This window comes from Silene latifolia, chromosome 11 (genome assembly GCF_048544455.1).
Source record: "Silene latifolia isolate original U9 population chromosome 11, ASM4854445v1, whole genome shotgun sequence".
NCBI classification, from domain to species: domain Eukaryota; kingdom Viridiplantae; phylum Streptophyta; class Magnoliopsida; order Caryophyllales; family Caryophyllaceae; genus Silene; species Silene latifolia.
Window position 1 is genome coordinate 173,459,630 of NC_133536.1, and position 15,961 is coordinate 173,475,590.

The 15,961-nt window shown below is 36.4% G+C and overlaps 1 long non-coding RNA gene and 1 other non-coding gene across 3 annotated transcripts; both read right to left on the reverse strand.

The window, feature by feature from the left end:
- Positions 1–411: 411 nt before the first annotated feature.
- LOC141615203 (uncharacterized) lies at positions 412–2,945 on the reverse strand. 2 transcript variants are annotated; one of them, XR_012529709.1, is made up of 3 exons: positions 2,723–2,945; positions 1,506–1,609; positions 412–657 (listed from the first exon to the last, which is right to left on the reverse strand). It is a non-coding gene; the product is annotated as an uncharacterized LOC141615203 (long non-coding RNA). The 2 variants fall into 2 exon arrangements; XR_012529708.1 differs by having other exon boundaries at positions 412–678.
- A 903-nt stretch (positions 2,946–3,848) lies between these two features.
- LOC141616027 (small nucleolar RNA R71) lies at positions 3,849–3,953 on the reverse strand. The gene has a single exon (XR_012530404.1). It is a non-coding gene; the product is annotated as a small nucleolar RNA R71 (small nucleolar RNA).
- Between the last annotated feature and the right edge of the window lie 12,008 nt (positions 3,954–15,961).

The window sequence follows — 15,961 nt, forward strand, 5'->3', positions numbered from 1 at the left end:
TTTAAACCGGACCAAAAATGGCGCCGTTGTAGGGGACGGTGTTAATTTGATTTGATTTTCTTTAATTGTTTTTAGTTGTCACTACAAGAATATATGTCAAAGAGACCATTGGAAATTAACCCAAGAAACCAACATAGAGATGGTCTCAAGGTCAAAGGTCTCTTAGGGTGAGAGACCATGTTAATAAAAATGGTTACTTTGATTAAAAGATAGAAAGCATACCTCCTAGATAAATGGTTTCTTTGTCAAAAACCAAGCAAGAGAGATAAATGGTTTCTTTACCCAAACCAACTATTAGAGAAGTATGGTCTCTTTGATTTTTTTTTTATTTTTTTTTTTCCGCCTGATCTACTGCATTGTTGTACATTACATATGAATGCCATAATGAGTCGATTGTGCGCATATTCGTGTTCCATGCAACAAAACACACATACCATCCTGATTTAAAAAGATACCATATACGGAGTATATAAAATAACGTATACTCGTTTTTACAATCACTTGAAGCAAGTAATATTTTCTGCAAGAAATACAAAAACGACAACATTTTCCTAAAAAAATGCATAAAAAAATCACACTCTCATTGATCAACTTCAGTCTGATCTTCCTCTTCTAATCCTTGCGTTTGAGAAAAAATGTAACCCACATTTTCCAAACCTACAAAAAAAATCATATGAACTAAAAAACAATATTAATGTTTGCCAAATAAAAAAGTGTGAGAACATTTATAAAGAATACATGATACAAATATGGCTCACAACATAAAATGTACGAGTAATAAGAAATGAGATAATTTCTGCACAGTCATCTTCAAAGCAAGGTATTTGTTCAAAAGCGTGTGTTAATGGTAGGATTAAACAGGACAAGCAAAGAATAACTCATTGAATAGCCTAATCCAACAACCTATTCGGATCTGAACAACATAAATGTAATCGAACCCGTTGACTCGTCTTTAACGATTTTGGAATCACAAGTAACATTATGTACTTAGAATTAAAAAAACCCTTAGTAATCGTGAATTGAACGACCCAATCAAACCTGCTGAACCTGGCCAGTAACTACCAAGATCAAAATAGCCCTACCCCAAGTGGTCTGTATATCACTTGAAATAAATCCGAAGCTAAAATGTTTCAACCAGCCCCGATGTGTTTTGCACGTGAAAATGGCAGCCAACCTGAGCCAAACCCTTTCACAAGGCCTGAACCATGGTCTGTTTTTCACGATATAATTACGTGTGCCAAACCATGGTCTGATGTTCGAGTTTGACTCAACAAATCCAATGGTATGATTTTTATGAAAGAATCAAATAATAACAATAATCTCTTCAACTCAACAACACAACCATAATAACCCAACAATATCGATTAATTATTAGTAACAACAGTATTTACACACTCGCCTGCCTACCGAAATGTGAAAAAAAAAACTAGAAACTGACACAGATATGCAATATTCATGAAACAAAAACAAAAAGAGTCAAACATGCCAACAGAGGAGTGAAGTACCTTGGCATTCTCTGCATGAGGCTTGCACCAAAATAATTGAAGGTAATAGTTACTTGCATATGTTTATCTCTCACATATAAATCACTATGGCTTAACCGCATCACCTGTGACATTGTATAAAAATAAAAGTCATTAAATTGTTTCTCACCATGACATAAAAAAAAACAATATAAACAAGATTTCAGTTAAAAAATACACCTCTGACATGGTAGGCAGACGAGTGTGTTTGGAAATTCATTAGCTGATCTGGACAACAACAATGATCTTCCTTTAAACAATTGAAAAGGTCGATTTCCCTCACAAGCCTAGTGCACGAGTCGACAGCAGAGGTAAGAATCCTGCATATTTTCAAGACTACAGGTAAAATTAAGTTCAAGTTCATACTGCAGCATTTTTACCGTTGGTAAGACTGAGACAACATCAAAGAACATATATATCTGAAATCAAGCATTTTTAATTGATATGATCTTAAATAAAAACACACCTCATTCATGTGTAAAAACATATGATTAATTAACAATATGTGAATTTCTACATAGAGTCCAAACTTAATGGTAGAATAGTTAGGTAGTTTTCACCAAAATCCCCTAGACGAGTTTACTTAACCTGAACAGGTTAACATCAAAAATTGCAATGCGTCCAGGACAGATTTAAAGCACAAGTTAACATCAAAGATTGTGGAGAATAAAACACAAGAAAGACAGGGGTTAACTGATAGCACGAGACCAACATGACCCTCTTACAACTTAATTCCCAATAGAAGACAAAGCATCCGCTCAAACATTATCTTCATATATCGAATACACAGGCTGAGGACCTACTGTCAAACACTCAGAATGTCAATACCAATGTCATTGTTCTGTGACAATTAAGGTGTGAGAGGCTGTATGTTCTCGACTAATGTATAATACAAACAGCCTTAATGGAATCCTTGTTCATTTTCTAATTTTCAGAACCTTTAAATCGACAACTTCATAAATCCCTCAATTTAACATCATTCATATTTAAGAACATCATATAAACACAATAACACATTACCATAATCGTTTTTCATAAAAAAGCCCCAATTGTATATGAACCCTAATTCCAAAAGACACATGCTTACTTTAGAATTTTTTGTTACGGTTTTACTCATATCAATCAAAGGATATAAAATGTAACCAACAACGATAATTTCATATACAATTAATTCGAATAGGATAAGAGAAAGAAAATACCTCTTATGGCAGAGGTTTCACCGGCGGAGAGCTGTCGCGTTGTCGTAGCAGGGTTGTGGCGTTGTCCTAGCAGGACCTTGGCGTTGTCCAAGCAGGGCCGTTGTGGTGAGCGATTGTGGGAAGGATTTAGATCTAATGTGATGAAAGAAGATGAGAATTCTGGGTATAAGTTCTAGAGTTCTAATTTATGGGATTCTATTATTCTGGATATATGTTTTTTTTTTTTTTTTTTTTTTTTTTTGTAAATAAAGTTATTAAAATATTTCTTTTGAGAGGGCAAGTGACTAGATATATGCTGGAAGTTTTTTTAATCCTTATTTTAATATAAGAAACCATTTTTACACTACAATGGTTTCTTTGTTATTTGAAAGAGATCATTTTTCTTTAAAGAATGGTTTCTTTGGTCAAAGAAACCATTTAGATACTTAGATGATTATTTATTGATGATGCTTTTGCCTCATATTCTTGTAGTGTGTGTCTTTATTTACCTTGGGGAAGTCAAACTCCTCAAGGTTTGTTCTAATCATTTTCGAGTTGTTTGATATTTTGCATGTCTAGGAGATCACAAGGTAACTTGTTACCCATTGATCTTGAAATTAAAGAACTTTGACCAACAATAGAAGACTTGCTAGAAATACTTTAAGAGGTATTGGTGAGGTTGTGGACATTCAACCAAATAAGATTGAGTTTACCAACCCTTTTGCAAGAGAAGGAAAGGATAACCCAATACAAAACCAACCACAAAATCAACCCACAATGCCTAAATTTTCATCACATTCTGTACCAACTGAGGAGAACCTACCAAATGGTACTCCTACACCACAACATTTAACCGGTAGTTTCATTGCCAAATCTGCATTCATATAACTAGTTGAGAAGTAAATTTGGGGGGATGCCTAGTGGAGACCCTCATTCTCATATGGAGACTTTTTGTGGCTATTGTGATGCGATTTTTCAAACCGGAGTTACTCAAGACCAAATCCGATGGGTCTTATTTCCTTTTTCTTTGTTTGGTACCGCGAAACAATGGTTAAAGAGCCTAGACAAGGCCACTATTGGTATCGACTCATGGAAGAAATTGGCACTTGCTTTCTACAAGAAATTCTATCCTCCGGAGAAGACTAACATGTTGAGAGCCCAAATCACCGGGTTAACAAAGGGATGGGGAATCTTTGTATGAAGCATGAGAGAGATTCAAGGGCACTTGTCGATCTTGTCCACACCATGGACTTAGAGAGTGGTTCCTTGTACAACAATTTTGGAATGGTCTATATGAAGACTCCCGAAACATTCTCAATATGGGATCAAATGGTATGTTCACCGAAGTTGACGACAATCAAACATGGAACAAAACTGAAGAAATGGCGGTCCATAACTCGCAATATAGTAGACCTCGGAAGGCTACTAGAGGAGGAAAGTATAAGGTGGACTCTATTACTTAATTGGGTTCTCAACTTAGTGCTCATATCGACACCATTAATTTGAATTTTGAGAAAGCCATGGCTAAACTTGAAGAGGCCTCCAAATCACCTAAGCAACATGTTAATGCTATGGTGGCATCTTCATCAATTCCAAGTGGACTATGTGAGAGTTGTGGAACTTTGGGACATGACCAAAGTGAATGTAGAGGAACAAGTGAATGCTTTCCAAGCATACAAGAGTGGAACCCCTTATTCCAACTATTACAATGAAAACACCAAATCCCATCCAAACCTTTCATACAAAAGCCAAAATGTTCAAAACTCTCAAACAACATACACCCCACCTCCAATGAGAAACCAAGCTCAAAGACCCTTTTACAACCAAAGCCAAGGTTATCAAAATCAACCTCCATACAATCAATCCAATGACCAAGGCTTTGACATTCAAAAAGCGGTCCTCCAAATGCAAAAGAACCAACAAGAATTTTTCAATCAAATGCAAAAAGATAGCCAACCAAAAGTCATCACCATCAGCAACATAGTTGCCAACACCAAAATGTTGGAAACCCAAATGTCTCAATTAGCATCTTCTAGCTCTGAAAGACAAAGGGGGCAATTACCACCTCAAAGTAATCCCCCAAGACATGAATCGGTGAGTGCCATCCATTTGAGGAGTGGTACAAAGTATGAAGGGCCAAAGAAGCAAATTGAGGAAGACATTGTGAATGATAGTGACAAGGAAAGAGTTGTGGAGAACTCTAAAGAAGAAGAACCCACCATTCATGAAGTTTCAAAGAGGAAGAATGAAGAGAAGGCTAAAGAGAAGGAGCCTATTCTGATTAGACTTCCATTCCCAAGTCGTCAAGCTAAGTCTTAGTTTAATGGACAACTTGGAAAGAACATGGAAATTGTGAAGAACTTAGAAGTCTCAATCCCATTCACGGAATTGATCAATCATGTTCCCGCCTATGCAAAATACATGAAAGATATTCTTACGAAGAAGAAATCCATCCGGAAGCTTGAGACTATTGCTTTCACTAAAGTGAGTAGTGCTATTCTTCAAGGAAGCTCGCCTTCAAAACTCAAAGATCCGGGAAGTTTCTCTATTCCATGCACTATTGGTGACACTACAATCAACAAAGCTTTATGTGATCTTGGAGCAAGTGTAAGTGTCATGCCATACTCGGTATGCAAGAGGCTAGGAATGGGAGAGCTTAAGTGCACTAATATCACGCTTCAAATGGCGCATCGATCAACAAATATACCTTTTAGGGTATGGGAAGATGTGCCCGTTAGGATTGGCAAATTCTTCATCCCGGTAGACTTTGTTATTGTTGATATGGAGGAGGAATCCAACATTCCTATCATTTTAGGAAGACCTTTCTTGCACACCTCGGGAGCGGTGATTGATGTGAAACATGGAGAGCTCACCCTTGAAGTGGGAGATGAAGCAATCACTTTTAATCTTGACAGACAATGAGAGCTCCCCAACTACACGAGCCATGCTTTATGGTTGATCGTTATAGCCGAGAAAGTGATAGGAAGAAGTTGGCATCTCAATGCAAAGAATAAGCTATGGGTAAAAAATCACCACCCATATGGAAGAAGAAAGTGGATAAATCTCAAGATTCTCCATCCAAAGAGCAAGAAAGTTTCGACAATGAGAGCTTGAAAAGCTCACTCATGACAAGTAATGAAGAAGGCCCCATTGGACATGACAAGAAGGAAGAAGAGTTGCTCTTGTCAACTCATGATAACATTATTGGGGAACAAGTAGATGAAGTATGCGGTCTATGGGATGATGAATTTGAAGAGTTATTCAATCCTTATATTGGTAATGCTATGACCCAAGACCACATGAAGAACAACATGTGCAAAGGTCTATTGAAGATCTTTATCATAACAATGAACAAGCCTTCGACTACTTCTTCAAGGTGTTGAGCAACATCAACAACACCTTGGCTATGCCCCCTTGACATCTCATACATGAATGAGAGTTTGGCGGAGTCCTACCTAAACCACCATTTGTAAATATTCTAACCCCTTAACTTGCATTTTACTTATTGTATTGCATTTTTGTCAATTTTGGATTTATATTTTTATCCGTTGATCAAGATTTTCATTTTCAGGGAAAGTGAGGGAGGGACTTAAATGTTTATTGATGTGTAGTGTTTTGACATAGTGTGGGGATAGCAATTGCCTAGGCTATCCAAGACTTTGTAGTGCTCCTACAATGAAGACCGAAGGAATGAAGAGGAAATGACTTGGGTTATGACAATACCCATATAGGTGGAATTGAATCCGTGAGGTACAGGAGATATCCGAGCGTCTCAGGAAGAAGCCTCTCGTCTTGGATGAAAATCCGAGGGTCCTGTGAGAAAGACGCTCGTCCTGAGAGAGCTGGAAAAGAAATTTTTGCACTGGGTATAAAGCCGAGCGTCTCCTCAGAAATCCGCTCGTCTCAACCAAGACGCTCGTCTCATTGAAGATCCGCTCGTCCTTGCTCTATTAAAATCCGGGATTTCTCCCTGACCTTAAATCCGAGCGTCCTCAAAAGAATCCGCCCGTCTCCTTACAGCAAGACTCTCGTCTCCTGCTTAAGACGCTCGTCTCAGCATGGGTTACACTTTATTAATCTGACTGACCAAAAATCCGAGCGTCCCGTGCTGCAGACGCTCGTCTCCTCTGCTGCAATATAAAAACACGGGATTAAAACCCCTTTTCCCATTTCATTTCACTCATTCAAAACACAAACACACCTCCAAAACCCTCAAAACCCTCAATCCCTCCATCCCTAAAAATCAATTTTCTCAACCAAATTCACCCAAATCAATTCCAAACACCCTCAAAACTCAAACAAATCACTCCTTTATCAACAAAAAACCATTAAAACAACAAAATCCTCAAAGTTTGAATCGATTTTCTAGGATACAAAGCAAAATTAGAAAATCCTAAATCAATTTGGGTTTTATTGATACTTGAGGATAACACAAGAATTCAATCAAATCTTTGGGTGTTGATACATACAAGAAGAAGATGGCTAGGACTAAAGGTGGAAACAAGGCACTTCCAAAGAAAAATCTCTCAAAAAGGCAACAAGCTCTTCAAGCTTCAAAAGCTTTGGTGGTTCAACATGCAAGAATAGAGATTCAAGAAACTCCTACTCCTATGGTGAAAACTACTACTTCTACTCCATTTGTTGAGCAAATACATGATTATCCGGAGGTAATTTTCACATCCGATGCTCATAGGAAGAATTTTGTGTCTCTTTCTAAGAAATCAATCTTACCCACTAAGTTTATTTGCCAAGAAACCTTGACCAAATTGGGTGTCCTTGAACGAACCAAGAATTTCTTTGAGTCCATGGGATTGCTTACTTTGTTTAATATGCAAGAATTGACCTACTCCTCCCTCACCTTGGAATTTCTAAGTTCATTGAAAGTTACAAAGGTGGAGACTCGAACGAATATTGAATTCCGCCTTGACAATGCGGATAGGAAAATGTCCTTTGATGAGTTTGGCAAAGTTTTTGGCCTTGATAATGACTCGACTTTTGTGAAGAAACCCCAACCAAATATGATCCCGCCCCTTTGTGGAAAGCTATTACCGGGAGGAAATTTGAATCCTTCCATGAATGTCGTGCCCTTTATGTTCATCACCCGGGCATAAGGGTGTGGCACAAGGTAGTGGGAAATACGCTTATTGCTAGGAAGGGGACTAACCACTTCACCGAACTTGATTTTATCTATCTCGAGTCAACCTTGAATGTCGATAGAAAGTTCACCAAGAAGTAAAATATTCTTCACCTTTTAATCGAAAGGTGGCTTAATATCGATCATGGCAAGGAAGGTGCGGCCTTTATAGTAAATGGGGGATTGGCAACTTGGTTGGCAAAACACTTCAACCGGAATTTCAACAAAGGTGGCACTTATAAACCGGTTAAGGGAGGCCACCTCATTGATCTAGCCATTATGGTTCACAAATTCCATTGGGTCAAGAATGACACCCTTGATAACAAATTCCAGTGGCTTACAAAAGATGCCAAGTCCTTCACTTTACCGAACAAAATTTGCCGACTCAATGTTCGTAGCCCGAACTACCTTCTCCCACTCTCCGAGGAAGCCGAGTTAATAATGCAACAACAAAGGGAGGCCATTCCGAACCCTCCTCCTCTATTATCACTCCACCCTACCCGTTCACCTACCATGAGTTCGGACCCGAAAATGTTACGGTGGGTAACGATTTTTTGACTCTTTTGATGCAACAAATGCACAAGCAAGCCCATGAAGATCGAGTCAATGCATATAGAGCGCAATATCCGCCACTCTTACACCTAGCTAGGCAAGTACTTGTTGACCCATCATGTCCTTTGCCTAGTTAGGTGGATAGGGAAGTTTTCCTTCCTAATGCTCCTAGGGGTGCTAGCTTCGGTGATGAGGAGGTTGTTGTTGAGAGTGGTGAAGAAGAAGATGAAGAAGGTGAAGAAAAAGAGGGTAGTGAGGAAGAAGAAGAGAGCTCAAGTGATAGTCGTGAAGCCTCCGGGTCTATGGAGGTTGATGATGATTCTAGTGAGGAAGTTGACGATGATGATGATGATGGGAGTGACGTCGCCATGGGTGACAATTGAGGAATAGCAAGCTCTTTGGAGGATACCACAATACATTGTGAGTCTCCTACACCTCCTTTAAGCTTTGTTCGTTTCTCTTGTTTTTCATGAATTTTTATCTTGATAATCTCTTTGAGTCCTAGCTGTTAGAAATCTAGTTCTCTTTACTAACATATTCATATATGTTTTATGTTAATTTATTCATAAAATTAAATGGTGATCTTATGCATGCAAACTATAAACAATTTAAAGAAGAAATCTTCATCTTACATTGGTATTTCGGTTTATATGGGCACAAGAGAGATCTCCTTCTCTCTTGTTCTTGTGCTCTCCTAAATGGATGAACTAGGATCCAAGTGTAGGATCCCTCCCAAAGTAAAATACCCAAGGTAAACTCTTAATCAAATTAATATTATGTATACTATATTAATATTAATTTAGTGTAAAAATTGACCCAAAAATATTATGGAACTCTCTATTATTTCGGTTAGAGAGAAGGAAGAGAATGAAGAGTTTTTATCTTTCTAAAACTCAAATTTTTGATGAATGAATAATAATCTAATACACTAATTATGTTGTAGTGTATGTTAGGTAAAATAAGAAGAAAAACAAAGTGTTTTTCTTCTCAAAAAACCGGGTGGAAGAAGGGAAGAAGAGAGAGCCAATGCATGCATGAGTTTGTCTTCACAATGACCACTAGGTTGCATGGCTAGTTTATTAGGGAAATGATTATGTTTACCACTAACATAATCAACACAATTTTATCCTAATACCCCTTTAATTTCGGTACATATATAAAATGGGATCCATTTTATTTTTGTCAATTTGTCAATATGTCACATGTCACATAAAATTGTTATGTATTTTAACATATTAAAAATCAACGTATTAATAAAAATACGTCATATACAAAAATCGACTTAGTAATTCGCAATTACTTGTACCAAAATATTTTACCAATTATAAATCACAATAATTTGTATTTATAATAATTCATTCAATTTCAATTGTTTCCTTAAACAATAATTTCATCTGAGTAATGAAACAATTCGATTACTCAGACCGTATCTCATTTAATCAAATTTCAATGAGACACGTAAATATTACTTCCAAAATCGTCCATCAATTTTAAATAATTTAATTGACTCGTAACGTTATACGATAAATTAAATGATCAATTAAGAGTGTTACCCTTTAGGTATGACCTAAGGGGATCAACTGGTCACCACCGTCTCACGACAGTAATGTCAAACTCTAGTCAGCCAATCATTACCGATATGTGTGGACCAGTTGACAGTAAAATATTACTTCCCAATTGTATTATTTATAATGAGACTTAAACATGTGATCATCATGATCAACAGTTGTGATCGCATTATTGTCGGAGGACACATATTCCAACAATCTCCCACTTGTCCTCGACAAGTGTGCGTCACCAATTCTCTTGTCCTATTACTATCTCCCACTCAATGCAAGGTGTCTTTCAGGTCGTACTTACAAGTGATCATATCGAGAGTGGTTTCCTCGATCTGGAGAATAACTGATTGACCGGATTTATCCACCATGGATACATTCCGAGCGTGCCACGCATTTCCGCTTCATTACTCCTCGAGTGGCCCTGAGATATTGTTATAACCCTGACTAGGGGTGGACAATTCCTATCACACTCATTCCCTTCAACTAGCCACAGCCATCATAACCCAAAATATGCCCATTTGACCCCATTTACGAAGGTCGTAGTAACACAAATCAAAGTTAATCTGAAACTGTGCCATCTTAGGCGAATAGTCTTTAGTCAAAAGAATCGACTCATTTGAATACTATAGCAGCTCTCGCCACAACCAGGCTATATAAATTTGCCATAACTCTATAAGCGGTCATAAGGCCCGACAAAATGTTCCTAACAGTCCGCCTATGTGATCGACTAGTCATTCTCATATGACTCTATGGCACTTGAACTTGCCATCAATCGCATCACACTCTAGTCACTTCGAGACGTCACCTCATGTAAGTAACTATGGGCAAATACAATGCTAATCAGTGTTCACTTAAACGGGGTTCAATTGTCTCTACAACCCGTTGGATGTAACAAAGTATAAAGTGAGTTAATAATAACTCAAACGACAAATGTCGACATCACACTTGGGCAGTCAATACCATATTGTAACCTTCTGATGCATATCATAAATGTGTAAACACTTGTTGATTGCAATAGAAGTTTAACATGTCACGTGTCCATGTCTTCAAACTTCTTAATCGTATTATCCTTTACATTCATGTTATCACTCATAGCATGAACCTTACCTAGTACACATCAAGGTTCCCGACCTTGGTTTTGGTTCTTTATCTTGAAAGAACTTCCTTATCGATTATCACATAACGAACGAATTTTTGGTGAATGATATAACTTGTACTGATCAAGTACTCTATCCACACACAATGCACTAGGTATATGTTTTGTAGAGTCTTACAACAATTTGTCAAGATGATTAGCCTAGCACTTCTCACAAGTCCTAGCATATTTGGAAAGATTAGTTTTGAGCAACTTCTTATTCAATTAAGTATCTTTCCAAACTTCCTATTTCTCCTTTTAGCTTGTAAAGTTTAGGATTTTCATAAATCTTTACGTGTGTTCGGATTTCTTTAATATGTGCAACCTCTTGACACATAACTGAGTATTCTGTCAAACACCAAAATCGCTCATCGGATTCTCCTCGAGAATTCATGACGTTTCTACTATGGCTTACCAATGATTCATCATGCTCATATGCATATGATTCACCTTTGGACATGTGCATGATTATTCTAATGGCGGAAACATTAGTAACTTTTAAACATTAGGAACGACCATGACTGCTAATGGCAATTCCATTTTCATTTAAATGAATAACCTACGTTTCTCGTTGATTCGATGTGTATCGTTCAATACTTATCCAACATCTCATGATGTAGTTGGATTCATCATGGTCCATTATCATCCAGAATTGAAAACTCAAATCTTCCTCTGTGAAGGAAGGTATTAGCTCGTCATTCTTCAATGAGTGATGAGTTTAAACTTTTATAAGATGATTACTCCCACTAAATTCCATGTCTTCACATGATAATTTCTAACTCCCACTTGATTCGCAATTTACTACTCAATTGAGACATTATAGTGCTTTTGTTTGAGATAAAACCATATATGTTCCCATCATATCCTTTCAAAATACCTATTTTGAAGTGGTCTCATCTTAACCTTATGGAAAGAGATTTTAATCTCTAACTCACACATATCATAATGATATGTAGCAATGTCATTATTCAAATATAGATAATATAGATAATATCTAATACACGTCCTTCAAAAATCCCTTTCAGAAGGAGGTTTAACCAATTCATTTTCATAATGTGGTAAAGTAATGACTTTTGCGTGGTTAATACTTAACTTTTAGCAATTGAGGATATCGGTATATCTATCCTTGCAACCTCTAGTCATAAATATTTTTATTACTAGGATGTTACTTGGATTCATTTAGGCTCTTAAGTAAAGTTGAAACTATTGGTCAAAATTTATCATAAACTAGTCAATTAAGACTTTACATTAGTCATTCTTGTTCCAAAACTTTCTTTTGGTCTCCTCGTGTAGTTATCTTGAGAACATACACTTATGATTACTTCACTTGGTCTCTCTAGTCATATAGAACTAGTTGAGACCATAGATCTCATCTATTGGGTATACTATATAAATAGATATACCTTCATTTAAATCATTCTTCATTGTGTAGATCTCATTTACACAAGTACACAAACTTATCTTGGTGTGTGTTGTGTCCTCATTTTTCTCCCACTCTATCTTTAGAATAAAATACACTAGAGATTCAAAGATAGCATATGAGACACAAATAATGATTTTGAAGTATGAGGAGAAATATCTTATGGGTTGACTAATAGTTTTAGATTTTGTAAGTGTACTTGGTGATTGACATTCCTTTAAGAGAGTTCATAGACTCAATATCACTTTATAAATGATCATACACAAGCCTTAAGCATGTGGACATATAATGAATCCCATCATTATAGTTGTCTATTAGATCACTTTAAGTGAATAATCATATGTTTCTAAGAGCAAGCATTTGAATACGAATTTTAGAACAAGGATAAAATGATAAAATGGGTGACTTGGGTTCAAACCAAGCCACCATTATCCAAAATACAACCAATTATCCAAAATACCTTTCCATGTCGAACACGGAAACTTAAAGGTTCTAAAATTCAAAACATAATAAGACAATAAAAAACGAAGCTCCGTGAAAGCTATTCCTAGCTTCTTGATGGTTTCTGAAGCTTGCTTTTCTTTTCTTTTGTCTTTGCTTGGTGGAGGCCCTATTTACAATAAAAAGGGAGATACATTATCACAACTTTGTATAACAATACCATAGTTGAAATAGAAACATAAAAGAAAGGATAGTCATTTACCTACTGGAGTAATCTTTCCAGCCTTAATATCACCAAGGTATTTGGAACAATTTCTTTTCCAATGTCCAACACCATTACAATAATGACATTTATCAAGAGGACCCTTCTTGATTTTTGAAGTGCTAGCTTCATAAGTCTTTGCTTTGGTGAAAGTGGGAGCTTGTTTCTTACCCTTCCTCCCATTCTTCTTGAACTTCCCCTTGCTTTTGGTGCTAATGTTAAGCACATCCTTAGGTGGGTTCACATTTAACCCCATGTCCCTTTCGGCTTGCACAAGTAACTTGTGCAATTCTTCAAGAGACACATCCTTGTCTTGCATGTTAAAATTCACCCGGAATTGAACATACGCTTTGACTTTGGATAAGGAGTGTAGAATCCTATCTACGATGAGTTCTTTGGGGATTTCAACCTTTTGAATTTTCAAGGTCTCGACTAGCTCCATAAGTTTGAGCACATGAGGGCTAACCTTTTGGCCCTCTTTGAAGTCGAGATCAAAGAATGCCGCGGCCGCCTCATATTGGACGATCCGCGGAGTTTGTGAAAACATTGTCACAAGCTTGGAGTAAATCTCATTAGTGGTGCCCATTTTAAAGGCTCTCCTTTGGAGATGCGCCTCCATCGCAAAGATCAACACATTTTTCATTGCGGCGGACTCCTTATGGTAAGCCTCATATGCTTCCCTAGTGGCGGCGGTCGACCTAGTAGTAGGTTCGGGTGGAGAGGCCTCGGTTAGGTAACAAAGCTTGTCGTCACCTTGGGCGGCTAACTTGAGTTGGGCATCCCAATCGGAGAAATTTGACCCATTCTTTTCAAGTTTACATCGATCCATGAAGGATCGGAGCCATGACGAATTAGCAAGAGGCGTGGCGTTTGGGTTTGGTGTAGCCATTTGTTATGAGAAAAAGAAGTGGTCTACAAAACAAAATAGAAGGAGTAAAACAAATGTCATTTTAATAATAATACTCGTGAAAACTAATTTAAACAAGTTTTATTGCATTTATCTAGTGACCTCTACCCAATTTAGATAAATGATTCCAAGACCCATATTCATATCGACTTAGGCACGGTAGGGCCGATTCATCCTTTATCAATATAACTCGGTGGATTAACGTTTAATCGTTTCTACTTTTAGAACTCTTGGTCGATAAAATTACTCTAATAATTATCTATAGCCCGGAACACATGCGACTACGGTCACGAATACTTCCGTTGAGCTCAATCAAAATTTCGAATAAATGTGTCCATGATCCAAATCCACATTAACTTGGGCACGGTAGGGCCGATTCATCCCTTATCAACATGAATTCGGTGGATAGACATTTATCACCCACTTCCCCTACATAACAAGTTTTGTACCCCGGTAGGGCCGAGTGCACTCCCTCGCGAAATAGGTTTTCATGGTTTCTACTATTTGGTAAGGCTATGTCTCAATTGATTATTTTAGCAAGAGGTCATGTCAATTTATTATCTATCACGTTTTAAGTGAACTAAAGCGGTGAACTACGATAATTCTAATTGACACGGTCGATAAACTCGATGAAAGATAGATGCATGTTTTAGTTATGGCGATTTAGCGATGCATGCGACATATAAATAAAATGCAAAGCATAAAAATAAATCCTAGTATGGCCTTCCTAAAATAGAAAAACTATTTAACTATTACATATTCGGAAACCAACTCCATTGGTTCCTTGAACTTCGGTTGTGGCACGCATCTCGAGGTAACAACGTCTTTATGTATCGCCATCTTGAAGAAATCCGTCTTTGGGAACTCCGAAGTAAATAAAATTACATAACAAATTACATAATTTCCTATTATACATTTGTAACTAAAATAAAATAAATCTATTAAATTATAAAACGGTGATACGAGATCACAATAAATTACAACCGAATCGATATTCCCATACATTTCGGGTAATACCAATTAAAAAACTAAGGCCATACTAAGTAAAAATACATAATTCAAAATTACATAAAATAAAATTTATGACAATCATAAAGAAAATGCAGCATTATAATATGTATGAACATGCCCAATTTTATGCTAAATCGCCTTTAAGTAGCCAATATCGTATATTACTCGGTTTTTACGGATTTGCGTGATTCAACGTTTTATAATCACAAAAATTACATAAATTCATTTTTATGCATAAGTTAATTATCCTAACCACTTAGGACTCAAAATTTAGTCTTCACTAATTATTTGACCATAATTAACTCATATTTCCAAAATTTGTTCATTAATGGACCTAAAATTATAATAAAATAAGCTATAAACTTCAAATAAATCACAAAATTTCAAATAAATTTGAAATTTAAAATTTAAACTCATGAACATTTTGGAAAAATACCATGACACTCATAATGTTCAAAAAACTTAGGTTAAATATTTCAAAATTTATCCGGAAAAACAATGTTGCGGTTTATCGGTTTTAACAAAAATAATCATAAAAACATGAGAAAAATTATATTTATCAACTTTTCAATTTTAGATCTGAAATGGATAATAAAATGCAACATGTGACATTTTTCCTTAGTCATGGAGTATGTTTTATTAATATTTCACTAATTAAGTCACTATTTATGCTATTTTTCTTCAAAAAATCATAAATCATGCATAAAGACATCAATATAGCCTATTATTTTACACACATCTTATAAAATTGCATGTGACAACATACTGAATTTCTATGACCAGATTCAAATTTATCTCATATTAACCTATTTTTCATCTAAATCCGATTTTAATAATAA